The sequence below is a fragment of the Nelumbo lutea genome, chromosome 2 (assembly GCF_056320005.1).
Source record: "Nelumbo lutea isolate HS-2025 chromosome 2, American lotus-T2T, whole genome shotgun sequence".
NCBI classification, from domain to species: Eukaryota; Viridiplantae; Streptophyta; class Magnoliopsida; order Proteales; family Nelumbonaceae; genus Nelumbo; species Nelumbo lutea.
The window spans coordinates 82,751,077-82,772,871 of record NC_142685.1 but is presented as its reverse complement, the minus strand read 5'-3'; the positions used below and the strand labels follow the sequence as shown (position 1 = coordinate 82,772,871).

General features: G+C 36.7%; 1 non-coding gene across 1 annotated transcript; it reads left to right on the top strand.

The window, feature by feature from the left end:
- Positions 1-1,612: 1,612 nt before the first annotated feature.
- Positions 1,613-1,719, top strand: LOC148871647 (small nucleolar RNA R71). Its single transcript, XR_016108575.1, has one exon. It is a non-coding gene; the product is annotated as a small nucleolar RNA R71 (small nucleolar RNA).
- Positions 1,720-21,795: the final 20,076 nt, after the last annotated feature.

Genomic DNA, 21,795 nt, shown 5'->3' with positions numbered 1-21,795 from the left:
TCACCTCTTGTAGCTTCTCCCTCTTGTATGCAAAGGTTAAGGGGGTCGGCCAACCTGCTAACCTGAAAGCAATCTTCAATTGCATAGTCAATAACATCAACCATGTAACAAGAATCATCACTAGAAGATGCATGTTTCATGGCATTAGACATTTTAAAAATTATTTCCTCATCTTGAATCCTAAGGCTGAGTTTCCCTTGTTGGACATCAATCATTGCCTTCCCCGTAGCTAGGAAAGGTCTCCCTAGGATAAGAGGAACATCAATATCCTCTTGCATGTCTAATACAATAAAATCAACTAGAAAGATGAATTTATCTACTTTGACAAGCACATCTTCTACGATTCCCCTTGGATGCTTTATGGATCTATCAGCTAGCTGCAATGCAACTCTAGTGGGTTGGGTATTCCCAACCCCAATTTCTTGAAAACCGAATATGTCATCAAGTTTATGCTAGCTCCTAAATCACATAATGCCTTTTCAATTTTTAAACTGCCTATTGTGCATGGGATAGTGAAACTCCTTGGATCTTTAAGCTTCTGAGACAGCTTGTTGAGAAGGATTGTCGAGCATTCTTCATTGAGAGCAACTGTATCCACTTCACCCAATCTCCTTTTGTTTCTGAACATCTCCTTCAAGAATTTTGCATAGTGTGGCATCTGGGCTAAAGCATTAGCAAAAGGGATATTAATATGTAAACTTTTAAACACTTCAAGAAACTTACCAAATTCTTTCTCCAATTTGTGTTGCTTCAGCCTATTGGGAAAGGGAACTTGCAGCTGTTGGTGTCTTGCTTGTTGCGGTTCCGATTGCTCCTCCTTGTTTCCGGTTTCAAGGTTGCATCTGCCTTGTTTTCATCCCTTGATTTCTTCTCTACTTCTGGCAGCTCCTTACCACTTCTTAAAGTGATAGCCAGCACTTGTTCTCGTGGATTCACTTCTGTGTTGCTTGGTAGAGTGCCTAGTATTCTTGCTGAAATCATTTGCGCCAATAGCCCAACCTGATTCTCCAAGTTCTTTATTGAAGCCTCTTGGTTATGAAATCTAGTTTCAGCACTGACTATGAACTTGGTCATCAGCTCCTCTAGGTTAGATTTCTTTTCCAGCTGATGGAAATTTTGGGGAAAGGGCTTCGGCCTATGCTGATTTGGCCATGAATGATTCGGGTAGCCCCTCCATCCAGGGTTAAAATCATGGTGGTGCTGATTTCCTTGCTGCCTTGCAAAGTTTCCAACAAAGTCAACATGTTCTGTGGACTGCCTAAACTGATTGCCAACTTGGCATTCAGTGCTGATGTGGCCTCCCCCACACCAATCACATGTCACAGACTGCACATTCATGGCTGCCATCTACATCTCATCAATTTTCTTGCTAAGTGCACCTATTTGCGCAGATAGAGCTATGTATGAGTCCACATTGTGAAGACCATGCTGCTTCTTCACTTGTGCTCTCTTTGAATGTCATTGGTAATTATTGGCTGCCATCTCCTCTATGAGTGAATGGGCCACTTCAGGGGTCTTATTGTTGATGGAGCCCCCAGCTGCCGCATCTAGGATGGTCTTGTTGGCTTCGGTTAGACCATTGTAGAAGGTTTGCACTTGCAGTCATATAGGAAGTCCATGGTGAGGGACCTTCCTTAACAGCTCCTTATAACGCTCCCATGACTCATATAATGATTCTCCATCTTGTTGGAAGAAAGTGGTGATGTCATTTCTCATTTTTGTTGTCTTGGATGGAGGAAAGTACTTGCAGAGGAATCTGCTAGCCATCTTATCCCAAGTGGCTATAGATCCAGCTGGTAATGAATTCAGCCAAGCCTTGGCCTTGTCTTTCAATAAAAATGGGAATAACCTCAGCCTAACAGCATCATCACTCACCCCATTGTTTTTGAAAGTGACAAAAATCTCTAAGAAATTGGCTATGTGAGAGTTTGGATCTTCATGAGTCATCCCAGAAAACTGAACTGTGTTTTGGATCATCTGAATTATAGCTGGTTTGATATCAAAATTATTAGTAGCAATGGCTGGTCTTACAATGCTTGAAGCAGCTACGGTTAGGGTTGGTTTGGCATAGTCCATCATAGTCTTTGATTCGGCCATCTCTTCAATTTCAGCTCTAACTTGTCTAGCAACTCTTAAGTAGATGCAGAGGGATCTTTCAATCTCCGGGTTGTAAGGGATTTCCTCTGGTTCAGGTATGCTTGTCATAAACTGTACAAGTTAAAGCAAGAAAAAGACTAATGTACTCAAATCAGAAATGTAAATAATTAAACAATTAGCAATCCTAATAGCAGTAATTTACAAGGCAAAGACTGAATGCCATTTGAAAAGAAAAGTTTCAAGAACAAGAATAGACAGATCTAAAATCTGATATGCAAAATTGAAATCAGAGAAGTACCTTCTTAAATCAGGAAAACTGTAGCCTACTGAGTTGATATACAGGATTGGACAAGGCTAGTAGCCTAATATATATACAGTCGGCCAGAAGAAGGAAAAGAAATTTTCTAATTTCAGCAATGAAGATTAATATGCACAGATCTGAATATCAGCAATGAAGGTATAAGATTTTTTTTTTAATGTATAGAACTGAAATCAGCTACAACAGTTATTATATATATATATATATATATATATATATATATATATATATATATATATATATATATATATATATATATTCTAATTTCTAATTTCAGCAGTGATAGTTAATATATGCAGATCTGAACTACACAAATTTTATAAGGTATCCAGAAAAAAATTCAACAACCAAAAACTAAGCAAATCAGAAATAAGAAAGAAAACTACAGAAATCAGAAATGAAGGTTACTAAATACATAATTGAATCCTACTACTAATCAGAAATATATCAAGTCAGAAATTTGTCAAGCCTTGAAATGAAATCAGCAACCTATGTTCTACAGAAACTACATTCTATACTACTGAATCAAGTCATAAATGAATTCAGAAATCTATTAAATCAGCATTAGAATCAAGGAGCTACATTCAACAGAAACAAGAACAACAATCCTACACTAGAAGCATTCGTCAAGAGGAAAGAAATCAGTAATGTAGGTGAGTGTGTGCAGATTTGAACTATAATGTATAGAACTAGAACTACATCTATTGGCTACACTACTGAACTAGAACAACTATATTAGTTTTTTCTCTTTGTGTGCTCAGATCTAAATTCTGATTTCAGTAATAACAGTAATGTATACGGATCTGAACCACACTATTTTTATAAAGTATGCAGAACTAAAATGCAGCTACACTACTAAGACTAAAACAGCAATCAAAGATGAAGCAGTTCAACAATGGAAAAGAGAACTACCTAGATTAGCAATAGAGGTTAATGCACACAAATCTGAACTACAATGCATAGAGTTAGAGATCAGATTAATAGTGGCTAATAGTTCCTAATATTGCTGTAATAAGTCCCCGGCAACGGTGCCAAAAACTTGATGCGTATTTGATACACTAGCAAGTGCACTAGCCACTCAAGTAATAAAGTGATGAATAGAGTATCGTTTCCAATGAGGACTTATGTAGCAACTACTAGTAGTATATCAGCCTATTCTTATCTGATTAGCCGAATTGTAAATTTAATGCTAATCTGAAATTCTAACTACAAAATTATCTCTAAGGAATTGGATTAAACACCTTGCATGCAAGTTGACAAGACAAGCTAATTAAGCACAAAATTGATTCAACAATTAGATCTCTAGGTCATTCAATTAGACTAGGATTCAGCCATGGGTTGGTGAAACCCCAAGGCAATGAACAACCTCTCTCAAGCGCATGTTCATTCTATGCATGAGTGATGATTCTTTTATCTCTAGCAAGAATCTAATCCCTATGTATGCATTAAGATCTCGAAATTCTAGAGCATCATTTCAGTTTGAATGATCACCAACCAAATTGTGCAAGTTATCTCTAACTTTGCACTCAATTCGGTTCTTGATTAGCAGATCCGAATTTCTAGACTCTTTCTCAAGCAATCTAAAAAATCCAAGAAAGAAGAATAGTTCGGCCAAACAAAATTGAGATTGCCTAAATTCTTTCTCATGCAATTCAAACATTACAAAGAGTAAAATCAATTCGGCTAGTAGTTCTAACAATTAAGTTTCTAATCAAGAAACATCAAAATTGAATCTAATCCATTCGAATAACCCTAGAGAACTAATTACAGATCTGAAATTACATGAAACATCATTCAATTACAGCAAGAAAGATTGAATTAATGGAGAAAATAAACATGAAAGCCCTAGCTGAATTCGATTACCACTTGTGCAGAAATCAAGGAAGAAGACAACCTAGATTGATCTCTTCCAATGGCTTCTTCTCCAAATTCGAAATCAGCTTCTTCTTCTCTTGAATCTTCTCATTTCTTCTCCTCTCTTACGCCTATCTTTCTCTTCTCCCCAAAAGGAATTCGCTCCAAAAGGTTTTTGACCCCTTTTCCCCTCTTCCTCTTCTCCTTTTATAGCTTTTCCTTCAACTCCTTTCTCTCATCTAGAAAGTTTGGTGCCTTTAGCCTCTCTTGAACCTTCTAGAAGTTGCTGCCCCTAGCTTCTCTTGGGCTGCAATTTGGGGTGCTCTTGAGATGCAATTTGGACTGCTCTCGAGCTACAAATGGGCCTCCTCTTTGCTGGGCTGAATAGGCTCCCTTGGAAGGCTGCGGCTGGGCTCTCCCAAAGAGTGCTGCATGGGCTTTAAGGGCCGAATAGCCCTCTTTTGACCTTTTGGCTGGGCCTTGCTCCCAACTGGGCTGTATCACCTTCAATTTAGCCTCCTATAGCATGGTTTTATGCTATTTTTCCCTAGACTTGTCCCCTTTGACAATTTTCTAAAATCAAGCTCAATTGGGGTAAGAATTCACACAAATCAGCATCAAAACCATGCATAAACACCAGAATTTATATGTAAATTGTGCACACATCAATATCGTAGAGACTATAGAGACAGAAGATCAATAGAATTGAAAATACTGAATTAATTTAGGCCATACATACTTGAATAACAGTACCAAAGATGCATCTAAGAAGCAGTAGAGACTATAGAACTTATTTCATGGGTCGAGGAAATTAAGCATAGAGATCTAGAAAAAGGAAGAAGATCCAAGACCATCATCAGAGGCAACTTGGCAAGAGATAATGACACAACAAAGTGAAGAGAGTAAAGTTGTTTCTAGCTTTTATAATTTTAAGCATATCCAATGTATAAGCAAGGTGGTCTCAATGGTTGTCATCCTCTTTGACAATAGGGACATGATTTTGGGACAGTAGAAACGATTCCTCTTCATTTTCATGGTTGTTGTCGTTCAGATTGGATATGATTCCATTCTCTACTCAATGAATGTAACCATTATTAGAAAGTGAGTGGAAATTAGGGCTTCCAAAAGCAAAGGAATCGAAGTGGGGTTAAATTGTGATTCATTAGGTAGCATTTGGTTGAAATTGGAGAGGAGCCTCATATTCCTGGTGTTCTTTCTTGTGCTTGTCTCCTTTTTGGAGCTGATCCAGAGAGGAGCCTACTAGTTCTTGAAACTTTTGACATTTGGGTTGTATTTTGAAAATTTAATGAATAGTGAAGGGAAAATTCGATATTCAATTTTCTTCGTTAGTACTTAATGATGATGTCAATTGTCAAAAAAAATGGGGGTAATTTAAGACAATATGTAAACAGTAAGGGTAGAGTTAGTCAATTAGCTAAACCATAAGGGTAGTTTAAGAAATTTGCCCAACTCAATAGTTGGCCTCAAATTTCAATTTTATGCTCTTATATTTATAAAAATAAAAATAAAAAACAAATAGACCTTATATTATACATATGTAAATGAATGATGTGCATAGTTTGACTTCCAACTCTAACAGTTGAATCGTTGACCTATGACCTTGAGGCAAAAACTATTTAGCCTCCAAGTTAGTTTTTAAAACAATGATTTTATTTGTTGGGTGAAGTAAATAATATTTATTCAAAAATGCAAACTATTTGATTAATTAATTTAAAAAATAACTCTTTTAAGTGGAAGTAGATTATTTAGCCTAATAATATATCATTAAATATCTCCATTTCAATGTAATTAATGTTTATTAACAATTATAGTTTAATGTAAATATATGTAATGTGTATAAAATTATAGTTAAATTGAAATGGATATAGATATGAAAAAAGTTAATGAATTTTTAGGCAATTTAATGGAGTAATGAAGATGAAAGAGAATTAGTGGCATGAGTTATTGAAGGAGAGATAATTAAAAGAGTTAAAACTATTTAGGTGATTTGCTACTTGAGTTACATTTTGTTCAATTTTAAAATTAGAAAAATTTCAAAAACTAGAAAAAACATAAGTTCCTTTGAGAAGAAACCAGAAAGCAAGAAAGTGCCAGGTAACCATTCAACTTTAAGTGTTTAAGACTTTCATCTCTCCTCATTAGCTATTCCATTAACTCTCCTCTCCTCTTATTCTCACTCTATTAATTCTCTCTCCTCTCAATTACTCTATTAAATTGCTTAAAATTCATTGACTTTTCTCCTTTGTTATATATGAAAATTATAGTCTACCCCACCTCACAAATTTTTATTATCTATTTATTCTACAAAACCCCACTTAACCCCCTTTGAATTATGTTAGATTCCCTACTTGTCACTGTTACAATGACAATTTTGGGAGGTGGGGGAATCAATAATTTGCATTTTTATTTCTCTTTTCTTTCTTTTAATTTTTATTCTCTTTCCTATCCCCATTAATCTAATAAACTAAAAGTAATTTTCTTAGGGCGATCATTTCATTCTTGGCCGGCCTTTGGGTCCACATTAGGCCTACAAATTTCAAGGCCAACATGGTTTTAGTGAGGCATATAAACAAATAATAGTTTAAAAGTTTGTTAATAAAAATATCATAAATAGTTAAATCACCTAAATATAATGAGAGAGTGAGAATTCTAAGACACAGGTCTTACCCCTTCCAATTATTAACCTCTTTTAGCCTATTTTATTCCAAAGAGAGAGAATTTTACTCTCATACAAATTCCATTTAATTGTTTCATATTCAAATAATATTTAACTAATTGGTAGAAAATTATAAATTGAAACTTAATAACTAAGGTTAGTAAAAAATTACTAAAGTTAATAAAAATATTATATTTTAGCAAGTCTCTATTTATCAACTATTAAAAATTAAGAAATTAATGAAAATTAGTAGTTCATAAATTAAAAATGAATATACATTTGAATTATATTTAAAAGTAATTAATATTAATAAGAAAATTAAAATTAATAATAAAAAGTAAAAAAATAAACCTTTGCATTCCATATAAAAATTAATTAAAATAATAAAATTAATAGTGGCCCAATTAGAAATGTCATAAGACAACTACTTATGGATCCTCATTTATACCTTAGCCCAACTTGACTTGACATACAAATTTCTTCTAAGATGGGTTTAGCTCAGATCTGTACCAAGCTCATACATAATGCGGATATTGGGGACTTGCCGTGGTCCTAGAGTAATGTTAATATAGAGGGATACTCATTATGCCCCTTGTTTGTTGAATAACTGTTGTAAGTATATGTGGTCCACTATTTCTGCGATCATGATGAAGGCATCAAACCAGAATGACAGAAATGCCTATGACAATATAGAAGCCATCGAGGGCCTATGATGATCCTATAACCTATCACAGGTTTACAATGAGCCCAAAGTGATCGCAGACCTGCGATGGACTAAAAGACCGTTGCACAACTACAACAAGCCAAAGGAACTCATGACAAGACGCCCAACAAACTAAGCAAAACATGTCAAATTAACTCTAACGTCATCCATGCCACATCGATACAAGAGACCCGTGAGGGGAAGTAGCACATGCGTACCATGAGAATCCTCAGACGAATAGAAACTTCATCCCAGGAAGATCTCACATGACACGTGATGAACCCTTAGCAGTGTCCTGCCTGACAAACAACATTAAATCGAAGATCCCCTTTCCTAATAAGACTTAAAACCCTTTTAGCTCCTTCCCTTTAGGGCCTCAGGTCCCCCCTTATAAAAAGAGGAATAAACCATGACTAACACACGATTCCATCAATTGGGGAACCTCTATTTACCTTTGCTACCCAATACCTTTTGCCTTTCTTCGTCCTTCAAGGAGACCACCCTACCTAGCCTCGCCATGGTACTTATAGCAGACACCAGGCATGCCCAAGCTAAGCAACCCTAAACTCAACTTGGAAGTTATATACATATATATTTAGATAACAAATATTCTATTAATATATAAATAAAATTTTTTATATATTTTTTATAATAGATTAAAATTAAATAAAAATTTAATTTGTAACAAAATCATAGTTTTATAATTAACACAAGCAAGCATGTTATTGTCCCAAGCACAGAAAAATATTATTACGCTTGGGGTGTGGGTTGGGTTAGGCTAGGCAACCTTAAAAACAAATAATACACTATCAAAATTTGGCCCCAAATTTTTTATTTTTTAGTTCAGTAGGCTACACAATTGGGGTAGACCATCCCCTATATCTCCTTGGGCTTCAATATTAATAATTTTTATCTAAAATAGTTAAAAACCCAAAAATAGTGCATGCATGGGATGTACTCAATTTGCTCCAGTCTAATTACAAATGTTACATTGCTCTTAGGGGTATAATTTGGGGGTTGGGTCAGGTTGATGATCAACCAAAGCCCAACCCAAAGTCTTAAACCTCGAGCTTGGGTTTAGATTAATTTAACTGTGACTAAAAATGTTGATCTATAGATTAATTTAATCATGACTACAACCTATTCTTATTTATTTATTAATATTAAGTATTTTAAATATTTAAGTAATATGTACAAAAGATTGTAACATTTAATCATTAACAAAGTAAAATAAATAAATTAAACACTAACAAATAATATTGATGTGTGCATAATTTACATATAAATTCTGGTGTTTATGCATGGTTTTGATGCTGATTTGTGTGAATTCTTACCCAAATTTAGCTTGATTTCAGGAAATTGTCAAAGGGGACAAGTCTAGGGAAAAAGAGCATAAAATCATGCTAAAGGAGACCAAATAAAAGGTGATACAGCCCAACTGGGAGCAAGGCCCAGCCGAGAGGTCGAAGGGGGGCCATTCGGCCCATGCAACTCATGCTACACTCTTTGGGAAAGCCCAAAGAGAGAGAACAACCGAAGCTCTCCAATGGAGCCTATTCGGCCCAACAATGTGGAAACCCATTTGCAGATCAAGAGCAGCCCAAAGTGCAGCCCAAGGAGCCTAAAGGTGGGAAACTTTCTAGAAGAGAGAAAGGAGGCATTAAGTGAAAAACAAGGCTAATTGGGTAATTCTGGATAATTTCAGCACCAAATAGTAATTTGGGCATAACTCTATCATCCGGACTCCGATTGAGATGATTCAAGATGAATTGGAAAGACAAAGAAAAGTTCCAGAACTTTCATGTTTTGAGTTTTGATAGACACGGACTGAATTGGGGTCAAAACCAAGCCCGAATTATCTGGAACCACACTATAGAACTTTCTAGATGAGAGAATTTTCTAGAGGAGAGAACTTTCTAGATGAGAGAACTTTCTAGATGAGGAAAGGGGCTGAGGAGAAGGCTATAAGAGGAGAAGAGATACAAGGGAAAAGGGGTCCAATATATGATTTCAAGCTCTCCTTGAGCTCTTGTTCTAAGAGAGAAAAAGAGAGAGAGATGGGTGCAAGAGAGGAGAAGAGAGGAGGAACAAGCAACTTCAAGAGAAGAAGAAGCTGAATTCGAAGGGGGAGAAAGCAATTGGAGATCAAGGTTTCATCCTCACTTGATTTTTGCACCACTTGGTAATCGAATTCAGCTAAGATTTATGTAATTTCTCCATCATTTTTTCCTTTCTTGTTGTAATCAAAGCTTGTTTTATGTAAATTTAATTTTGTAATTTGTTTTCTAAGTTCATTTGAGTAAAGTAGATTTAATCTTGAAGTTTCTTGTTTGGAATTTTAATTGTGGATTGTTGGCTGAACTATTAGTCTGATATCTCAGATCTAAAATTTCAGATCATGAATTTACAAGGTCTGAATTTCTATTTTCCAATCTTAGATCTGTAAATTCAGATCATGAAATAGTGAGATCCGAACTGCTATTTTTTAAAATCAGATCTGTGATTTCAGATAATGAACTTGTAATACCTAAATTACTTGAGAAAGAATTCTGGTAGCTTTAATTCAGTCTAGCCGAATTGTTCATCTTTCTTGGAATTCCTAGAGTGCTTGAGAAAGACTAAGAATTCAGATATGCCAATCAAGAGCCGAATTGAGTGCAAGGTTAGAGAGAACTTGCATAATTCGGTTGGTGTTCATTTAGCTGAGTTGATGATCATCCAGCTGAAATGAAGCCCTAGAATTGCTAGATCTGAATGCATGCATGGGGATTAGATTCTTGCTAGAGATAGAAGAACCGTCACTCATGCATAGATTAAACATGTGCTTGAGAGAGGCTGTTCATTGCTTTGGGATTTCACCAAACCAAGGCTGAATCCTATTCTATTGAAATTGCCTAGAAAACTAGTTGCTGAATTTATTTTTCTATGCATCTTTAGCATGTCTCCTCACTTGCATACAAAGTGTTTGCTCCAATGTGTTAGAAATAACTTTGTAGTTTTAATTTCAGTTTTTTATTAGTTTTACATTTTGGCTGATCAGATAGCAATAGATTGATTTATTACTAGTAGTTGCTACATAAGTCCTCGTGGGAACGATACTCTACTCACTACTCTATTACTTAAGCGGCTAGTGCACTTGCTAGTGTCACAATGAGCCACACATCAAATATGAAAAAATAATAATTTTATTAATTGATTAGCAATAACTTATTATTTTTGCTAAAATTATTAATATAATTAATCCAAATTGCTATGTTACTAAATTATTTTTGTAATAAACTATTAAATAAAGATTAATTATTTTAAATAACATTGCATTCCTTCCTTATAATAGTTATTAGTTTCTATTGTTTAACTTTCTCTTAAAAAATCCAGTGCATCCCACAAGTCCCCACTAATACATACAAAATAAATTACACAAGACAGTTAAATTAGACTTGGTTTAGGCTTTAGTCCCATGGCACAAACAAAATAAGGTATGTGTTGTGTAATTTATGCATAGTTAATTCAGGCAAGTGTACCTTAGTTAAATATGCGTATAATGATGAGATGAGTGTCGATCCCATAGATACTAGATCACAGTACCAAATCAATTTTAATCTAACCTAAGTTGAACTCATGAATCAATTGAGTGAATAAAAACTAAGAAGAATTAATGCAAATCTAAAACTTAATAAAAACTAAATCAATGAATGAATGCAACTAGGGTTTAGATTTCATTAAATCAAGGTTATATAATTACCTATTCAATCCAACTCAAGACTGAAATTACCCTAAGGTATATTAAAGTTATTTGCATGTGATGGTGGATTTTCCTAAATTAATTAATAATCTTTCTCAAATCATGTTAATCCTTTATTAATCCAATTCTACCATCAAATTTCTAAGTGATTGTCAAAAGGAAAAATAAGTACGAAGTTATTTGGAAACTTCTAATCTTAGAAGGAGATTTGACACACTAAGCTTCCTTGATTCCCACACATGAGCTAATCATCTTTCGATATCATAGTCTAACATGTGATTTTTATTGTCTAGGGATCTAATTCATAACAATCCTTTAGTCAGTCCTGCATATATCATTGAATCATTAAAAGATTAACCAATTCTTTTAAAGAATTAAGCACAACAATAAAAGTTCCTCATGCAAATAATAATAAGGTCTTGAATTGAATTAAACAAATAACTATATAATCCTAAGATCAAAATCCATCTAAACCCTAGCTAAGAGAATTTAGCTAGACATAATTAAATTCAACACACTCAAGAATCTTAAGGAAGAAACCCAAAAAAAACACATCAAGAAATGAGTAGAACAACAAGAAAACTTTAGCCTTTGAAAGTAGAAGACAAGTGCAACAACTGAGCTTTCCTCCCTCTTCGATTCGGTTTCCTCCTCTCCTCTAGCGTGTTGAAACTACCTCTTATTTTCTCTTCTGCCGAATTCTCTCTAAGAATGTGTGTCTTTTCCTTGAGTCTATGGTCCTTTTTATAATGCAGCCCCCCCCCCCCCCACCCTCAATTGCCTCTTGATGCAAACTCCTAATTCAACACAAATTAGGTCTCCTAGTCTTGATCAAAGTTGAATTCCAATTTTTTTTCTGCACTGCCAACTGTCAGACCCGAAACTTGTATATCAAATTGCACTGGTTGGCGGTAGAATTAAGGTGTTCGGTAAACATAAGAGTTGTAGCCCTATCTCTTAGCTTTAATTATCCATTTTAATCACCTCAATCAAAGTTATAGGCAGGAAGTTATACCCAAAATACGGTAACTATATCAAAACAAGAAATTTTCCTTTTTTGTGCATGCATATCAAATCCGATTTCAAAAGATTCTCATCTTCATGGTCACATCATGGAACACCATTGCTGCATGGACTTTCCTCTATGATTGTCTTGATCAATTAAATCAAATTCTTTCTTAAAATTTCACAATTAAACTCCAAATCACCTTGCAAGACAATTTCATCATAATTAGTGCAATACCATGCTAATTCCAAAAAACATTATTACCAAAATCATCAAGTTAGAGGTATGAAAATATAGGCTTATCAGTATGGGCGTCATTTAATTCCTAGGATTGATTTGGCTTGGTTTACTTATCTTTTTTATAGATAAAGGCAAAGCATTCATTTCTGTTCTTGAGCAATATGGGACTTGGAATAAGACTAAATAATTAGTGCAATTGTTGAGTGTTTTCTCAAGCCCCACAACTCTCATACTTGAATTAACTCAAGTGTTAACACATGTTAATTCATAAATATTTATTTATATGTTAAAATAAAACTTAAAACTTTTATACTCTATACTAAATAATAATAATTTAATATAAAATAAAATATACTTATCTATATGTAATGTATAAAATATCATACTTTTCATGAGATGTGTATTACAGTACACATTTTGAAGGCACCATTCGATAAAAGATGCTGGGATTGGGGTGCAAAAATGGTTTCAGTAGCCGATGAACCACTAAAGAATGTAGACGAAGAAGAAATCTCAGATGAGGAGATTCTAGAGGAGGTGGAGTTATTGTGGGATAGATTTTTGAGAATCAGGGTTTGGTTGGATGTAAGTAAGCCATTGGCGATTGGGAATTTTGATGATGATGGAAATGGGGGTAAAGTTTGGTATAGTTTTGAGAATGAAAAGTTACTGAAGTTTTGTTACCAGTGTGGGATTATTGGCCATGACGAACAAGTTTATCAAAAGTTTTCCAAGATGATGGAGGAGCTTACAGGTAGACTAGAGGGGCAAAACTTGAGTACTAAAGGGGGTTAGTAAGTTATGGCCCTTTGCTTAGAGCGTCGCCGGATAGAAAGGAGTTCAAGTTTATCAATCAAGCGGGCAAGATGGCGGAGTAGAGTAATGTCAATTTGCCAACTAGAGACTTGCATGCAGGAGAAACGGAAAGGAACCCAGTAATGGAACCGAAAAAGAATCGAACAAGCTTGGGAATCACTGTTGCAGGGGAGGCTTCGCTCAAACATGTCAAAAATCATTGTGAAAGACCAAACTTGAGCGGTTCTAGCCATAAGAGCTTATTCCAGGAGGATACCAATGCTAAGATAGAAAGCCGAAATTTCTTCCCGGTTGAGGGTATATTCACGGTGGTCATCTCACCGAAGAAATCATGCCGGCGGTCGGTGACTAAGAAGGAAGCTGCAAGGAAGACAATGGGATGTCTAGCAGAGGGGGGAGCTCGAGAGGCAGTCTGCTGCTGATGGGGGCGCATCAGTCACAGAGTGAATGGCTGCGGACCCACTGCGAACAAGGAGTGGAAGATGATGTGGCAAATACTATTCCGATAAATGAAAGATGTGGCGCTGATGAGATGGATAGGACCAGTTTGGGAGAAAGAAAAAAAAGGGAAAGGTAAAGCTTTAATGAGGTTCTCTCAAAATGAATTTTTATTTAGACATTCGAGAAAAAGAGGAGCGGAGGGTGTGGTGATCAGGGAGCTTGAAGATTCAAATTTGGACTCAGATCTTCAACTAGACCGAGTGGCGAAGAAGCTGAAATTAGCAAGGAAAGGTGACTGGGGTAGAGCGGGAGTGGACTGGGAAAATCAAAAAGCGTCTGAAGACTGGGAGGAGGAGGAAGATTATGATATTGATGATTTGTTAGTGAATAATGCAGAGGATCAAGGACTAAATGAAGAGGAGGATGATAAGGAGGTGGCTCCAACGGACATGGACATAGATGCCATGAGTTGTGTCATGAGGAGAATGGGGCATAGTGATCAACATTTTGAAGAGGTAAGGCTCTCCTCTTGTCTTGTGAATTTTTTAGAAAATAGTACTAATATCACAGCACATTCGAATTGGGATAGAGCTTATACTTTGTTTACTTCTTATTTGAACTTAACTAAAGTCAAGCTCAAAAGAGTAGGGGGAAGACCAAGGAGTAGAAGTGTGAAAAATTTTGTCTCTAAGTTTGATAATAGAAAGAAAATAATATGTACCAATTGCAATTTAAAGATATGAAATTAACTAAAGTTAATATTCGGTGGATCAAGTCTGATTTTCTTAGGGTGAGAAAATCTGTCATCAGGAAAAAGAGAATAAAAGTTAAGGAAAATTTGACTTTGACTGTAGGGGTAGAGCCAGGGGGTTCAAAAAAAGACTGTCTGCACTAAGGTTTGATTCCCAATTCTTCAGTCCCAAGGTAGAAGCTCACCATAATATAGAAGTAGGTTTGTTTTCAGTTATGGACAACAAGGAAAATAAGTGGGTTTAGGGTTCTGTCCTGAAACAAACCCCAAGTAAAAAATGAGGATTTTAAGCTGGAATTGTCAGGGATTGGGGTCTGCCCCAACAATTTATGCTCTAAGAGAGACCTGTATTAACACAGGAGCAGATGTTATCTTTTTAATGGAAACTAAAACTACCTTTTTAAAATGCAAAAACACTATTAAGTGGGTTAAGGACTGGAACGGCTGGGGGTAGATTCTTTAGGCCTCAGTGGGGGCCTAGATCTCTTCTAGAAAAAGGAGGTGGATGGTAAGGTTCTTTTGCCTGACAAAAACATTATACAAGTTAAATTCACCAATCAGAAGGGTTGATCTGGCATTGCTCTTTCATTTATGGAGAGCCAAAAAGAGGTTAGAGAAATATTTTCTTGAATAAGTGGAGTAACTTAGCTAAGCTTGTAACAGGCCCTTGGGCTTGTATTGGGGACCTCAATTTCATTTTACACAACTCTAAAAAGGAGGAAGGAAGAATCTATAGTGAATCCCAACTTTAAAAATTTAGGAGTTTTATAGAGGATTGTGGTTTATAGGAAGTTCAAAGTGAAGGCCCAGCCTTCACTTAGTCAAATAAAAGGAAAGGGAATAGGTTCATTAGGGCAAGACTTGATAGTGTGGTCTGTAACTCTCAATGGAAAAACCAGATTGCTAATTTCAGGGTTAAAACAATGGTTACTTTGGGCTCAGATCACTTCCCAATAGTACTAGAAATTGTAATTGGGAACGATAAAAAGAAGAGAATTTTCAGATTTGAGGAAATGTAGATAGATGATGAGGATTTCCAAGGCCTGCTCGAGAGAGCTTGGGGGATAAAAAGAAAGGGGTCCAGTCAATTGGAGTTGGGAGCAAAGTGTAGGGCTTTGAAGGATCACCTCAAAGTGTGGAATAGAACAACTTTTGGAAATGTGAGAAAGAGAATTCAGGAAGCAAAAGATCTTCTCTGTGTGGAGGTTAGCAAATCAGGGATAGAATTTAGTCAAAATAAGGTTAATATGCTCGAAGCTAATCTGAATACTTGGCTGAGAAGAGAGGAATTGATGTGGCTGTAGAAATCAAGGGTGAACTGGCTGCAAGCTAGGGACAAAAATACTAAGTTCTTTCACTCAGTTGCGAAAGGAAGGAGTAGTAGGAACAAAATATTATCTCTCGAAGCGACAAATGGGGACTGGTTGTTTAATGAAACATATATAGCTAAGTTCTTTCACTCAGTAGAACTAGAGAACCACTTCAAAAATATTTTCAACTCCTCAAAACCAGAACTGCAAGATGAGTTCCTTAATACTGTACCAGCAAAGTTGAGTGAGCAAGAAAAGAAAAATTTAGAGAGGGAGGTTTCTGATGAAGAGATTAAGGAAGCATTATTTCAAATAGCCCCTAAGAAAGCCCTAGGCCCGGGTGGATTCCCAAATTTCTTTTTACAAATGTTTTGGGGAAGTGTAGGAGGTGATGTGATCACTACTATTAAGAGTTTCTTTGAAACTGGATACCTTCTTAGAGAGTTTAATGAAACATATATAGCCTTGATCCCAAAAATTAAGAATCCAGAAGAAGCATCTCATTTCAGACCTATTAGCCTTTGTACTTCTATTTATAAAATCAAAGCAAAGGTTTTGGCTAATAGGATCTAACCATTGTTAGGTAGTTTGATAAGTGAAAACCAAAGTGCCTTCACACCAGGCAGATACATACAGGACAATATTCTAGTAGCTCATGAAATTATACATTTTATGAAAAACACCAGAGGAAGAACTCCTTGGATGGCACTCAAACTTGACATGAGTAAAGCCTATGATAGGGTGGAGTAAAGCTTCTTGGAGAAAACTATGATAAAGATGGGGTTTGGAGCAAGGTGGATAAGTTGGGTCATGAAATGTGTAACTATAGTTTCCTATAGAGTCTTGGTAAATGGAAACCCTGAATGGAAATTCTTTCTAGAAATTTACAAAATCTGGGCAACAAGTAAACTTCTCAAAATCTGAGGATTTTTCAATAGAAATTTACATCATAGACTCCAAAGATTATTGGCAAGATTTCTTAAAATGAAAAAAGTAGAATCTTCCTCTATTTACCTAGGGCTCCCCACAAAAATTGGAAAATAAAAGAAAGCCCTCTTCAATTTTCTAATTGAAAGAGTTGGAAAATTACTCTCTAAGTGGCATATATCTACTTTCTCAAGTTGGAAAAGAAATATTGCTAAAAGCAGTGTCCAGTGCCATTTCAAACTATACCATGTCTTGCTTTCTTCTCCCGAAGGAGGTGTGTAATGAGCTGAAAAGAATGCAAACTAGATTTTGGAGGGGGGGGGGGGAGATCAAAGGAACATAGAAAAACTCATTGGGTATGTTGTGAAAGTCCTCAGTAAAAATAAGTTTGCAGGAGGGTTAGGATTCAGAGATCCATATAAATTCAATCTGAATCTGTTAGCAAAGCAAGCTTGGAGGATTTGCAATGATGAGAATAATCAAAGATTATTAAGGATAAATACCTAAAAAGAAGAAACTTCCTGATTGATAAACTGCCTACTAAAGGATCTTAGGGCTGACGGAGTATGGTAGCAACAAGAGAGGTCCTCCAAAAAGGAGCTTGCTGGGTAGTAAATTCTGGAACAAAGGTTAGAATTTGGGATGACCCATGGCTACATCAGATAGAACCCTTTAGAATTATGGGCCCGAGACCAAATAACCAAGATTTGATTTGGGTTGAAGATTTGATGGATGAGAATAGTAGAAGTTGGAAAACCAGACTGGTTGAGGAGAATTTTGGAGAGGTTATTGCAAAAAACATCTTGAGTGTAAACCAAGCTAGGGGTAACTAGGAAGACAAGCTTAAAATGACTAATCACCCAAAGGGGATATATACTGTTTGTTAGAAAGTGTATGCCCTTAGCTCCAATCAGATTGATGTACATTATGACATTTATTGTAAATGAATAAAGTACATATTTGATTCATGTTATTGTGGTGTGTTTCTGTGTAATACCCTTAAACTAGACACTAATGAAACTCGTGTTAGTTTAGAATGTTCACAGCCGTTGGATAAGTTTGGGGAGATTCATCCTACTAAGGCTGATACTGATGTGCCACCAAGTGTTAGGGTGGCCTGTCTCAGCTGCCAGGGTAAGACTCGAGGTACATGCAGTGTAGGTTTACTTGAAACCATGAGCCGGACAAGATTTCTAATATTGCCCTGGACATTGGTGATTAGTGGGCAAAACTAGAAAGTTACACCAAACCCTTAGACTCGATTATGATACTGCACTAGGTGTCGGATTGGGCTGTCTCTAATATGCCAATCAGTAAGATCCTTAGCAGGGGTCAAAACCTGGGTATGTTGGGACAGTCCGAGAATTCATCTGAGTGAGTGATCATAGTGACAGAATCAGACCCTTTGCGGACAAAGGTAATGATCGGGGATGCACTCTCTCTGATGGAAACCAAGACTACCGGCAGCCGATGTCAATCATTGAAATTTGTTTTGCAAAATATATTTTATATATAGATATAAATATATATATTATGGCTTCAAATTATTTGCTAAAGGTTTTAGTTCCCGGGATCCATGTGAGCAGAGAGTGCAACATTGTTCCTAGCAGCCGAGGTAGAGGTCCTCTCTTGTCAGGCAGTGTATGATCATTATGGGCTGAGAGATTAAGTGTAAGACCATTGAGGGTAATACCTGATTGGCTAATCTTGCATCTACCCATAGTCCTTGGATTTTTATAAGGTGGCTTGGCCCAGGGACCACTTAGTGTAAGTGTTGGGCTCATTAGGAATCCGTGTGATGGGCTTCAGGGGGTTCATTGTCTTTTCAATGAATTTGGCTAGGCCTTGTAACAGAGGCTGTGCCAAACCCATGTGGTTGATGTGTTGATGTACATTATGACATTTATTGTAAATGAGTAAAGTACATATTTGATTCATGTTATTGTGGTGTGTTTCTGTGTAATGCCCTTAAACTGGACACTAATGAAACTCACATTAGTTTAGAATGTTCACAGCCGTTGGATAAGTCTGGGGAGATTCATCCTGCTAAGGCTGACACTGATGTGCTGCCAAGTGTTGGGGTGGCCTGTCTTAGCTGCCAAGGTGAGACTCGAGGTACATGCAGTGTAGGTTTACTTGAAACCCTGAACCGAACAAGATTTCCAGTATTGCCTTGGACCTTGGTGATTAGTGGGCAAAACTAGAAAGTTACACCAAACCCTTAGACTCAATTATGATACTGCACTAGGTGTTGGATTGGACTGTCTTTGATATGCCAATCAGTAAGATCCTTAGCGGGGGTCAAAACCTGGGTATGTTGGGACAGCCCGAGAATTCATCTGAGTGAGTGATCATAGTGACAGGATCAGACCCTTTGCGAACAAAGGTAATGATCGGGGATGCACTCTCTTTGATGGAAACCAAGACTACCGGCAATCGATGTCAATCATTGAAATTTGTTTTGCAAAACATATTTTATAAACAGATATAAATATATATATTATGTTTTCAAATTATTTGCAAAAGGTTTTAATTCCCGGGATCCATGTAAGCAGAGAATGCAACATTGTTCCTTGCAGCCGAGGGAGAGGTCCTCTCTTGTTGGGCAATGTATGATCATTATGGGCTAAGTGGTTAAGTGTAAGATCATTGAGGGTAATACCTGATGGGTTAATCTTGCATCTACCCACAATCCCTGTGTTTTTATAAGGTGGCTTGACCCAGAGACCACTTAGTGTAAGTGTTAGGCCCATTAGGAGTCCATGTGATGGGCTTTAGGGGGTTCACAATCTTTTCAGTGAATTTGGCTAGGCCTTGTAACAGAGGCTGGGCCAAACCCATGTGGCAGATGCGTAGATCAATGTTTGGGTCCCACGCCATACAAAGAAGCCCAACTCGGTAGCAGGTTTGAAGTAGTTTGAGCACGTAGACTTATTGGGCTTAAAGCCCATTTCGAACTGGCCTAGTTTGACTAGTTAAATAAGAGGGCGGATCTAGGATTAAATCAGCAGATAGTATAGGGTCTTACCCTATCCACTCAGAGAGTCTAGATCTGAATTCAGATCTGGAAACCTCCTAATGAGATTAGGAGAGAGCTGATCTAATCTACAGATAAGATAAGGGCTTATCCTTATCTCTTAAAGATAACTCCTTATCAAAATACAAAATTGGATTAGGAAACTCCTAATGAGATTAGGAGCTCTCTTTAAGGCTATAAAAGGAGGAGGGGGCGAACCATTCAGTTCATCCTCAACATCCCAAGCTTCTCAGAGCACCCAGAGAGAAGACAGCAACAGTGTGACGGCGCCATCTTCTCTTTGCGTTTCCTCTAGTTGCTGCCATACTGCCAATTCGATCTCCTTCCTTTGTAGGAGCGATCAAGAGGTGTCTTGATGTCAGTCTTTGGAAAAAGGCTTATTAGAAGTCGTGCTCACTGCCTCCATCGAATTCTTGCTGAAGAATTCGGTTTGTTGGACGGACCCTGCTGATTCTGCTCCACCATCCACTGTGTAATCTTCAGTGGGAGCAGTCTTTGGAGTCTTTCTTTGGACGTGAACACCTTCATTGGGAAATATTGCATCTTCGTATCAAGTATATTCCTCTCCTATTGTTTTTGGTCAGATCTAGTTCGGTTCTTGGTTCAAGATTGATCATTGAAAAATGCAGCTTTTCTAAAACAGGGAATGTGATTCCCACATGGGAGAGAGAAATTTTTGAAATTTCACTCTACCTTCCTACAGGGTTCGGCCATCCATATGATGGATCTCTCATCCTTTCGGTGGTATCAAAGCCATGGTTTAAATCTTGAACCAAATTAAATCAGATTTGAACCTGCGCAAATGGGCAGAAGGCATTCTACCCGATTTGCGTAGATTAGTTTTTTCTAGGAAATCGGTTCCCAGTTAAAGGGCAAATGATCTGAAATTATTATTTTTAAATCTAGAATTTATTTAGAGCCATTCTTTATTATTTTCTTGATTTATGGGCTATTCGTACAACTAGAGATCGAAATCTTGATTGGAGCAGGGAACCTGCGATTTGGAGTTTTTCCTTCTGCATTATGGTCTGTAAATAATTTTTTTTCTAGACTGAATGTATAGGATTCGATCTGATGTAATATTAATAGAAAAACTAGGGTTTTCTATTTAATTTTATTCATGATCGAAGTTGGCACCGCGAAGGAGGAGATTTCGCAGATATGAAAATTGCTATCTGCGATTTGTAGTTTATGAAACTGCAAACTGTGATTTGACATTTGTTTTGCAGGCTGGATATGTGCGAACAGCCCTGTTACTGATTCTTGTTTGTTCTTTGATCAGTAATTTAATTTCAGATCATTTCTTGAATTAAATCTTTAATTAAAAACCAAACCCTAGACCCATTCGAACCAGATTGGACCAAACTAGTTGGACCAAATCTGTGGTTCGATGGAGGCTGATTATCAACCCCAATTTCCCACTTTTGGGTCAAGGGATTGATGATTAATTAAGAGACATAATTCAACCCACACCTGTAAGGCCCCGTTTTAAGGTGTTAAAACTGCAAAAGCCCACTATTTGTAGGAAAGCTATATGGGTCTAACTGCTAACTGCTATTTAGCCCATATACCTAGATAATATTAATCAATAATATTATGGTTTAAAATGGGCTTTAGTAATGGGCTTTATAGATATTAATTGATTGGATCAATTCTACCCTTGCATGTGATGTATGGATGTGTGATGTGCTACGTACATGGGCCATAAGCACTTGGCCCATCTAGATATGATAGTGGCTCTTGCGCACACCATGGCTGAATGCACATCATTGCCATAGCGTCCCTAAAGATCATTGGATGATCTCCCTCAGTGGTGGGCCCCACACCCCTAAAAAGATTACGTGCGGAACCCTAGCCGTTTAGGGCCCACCTAAA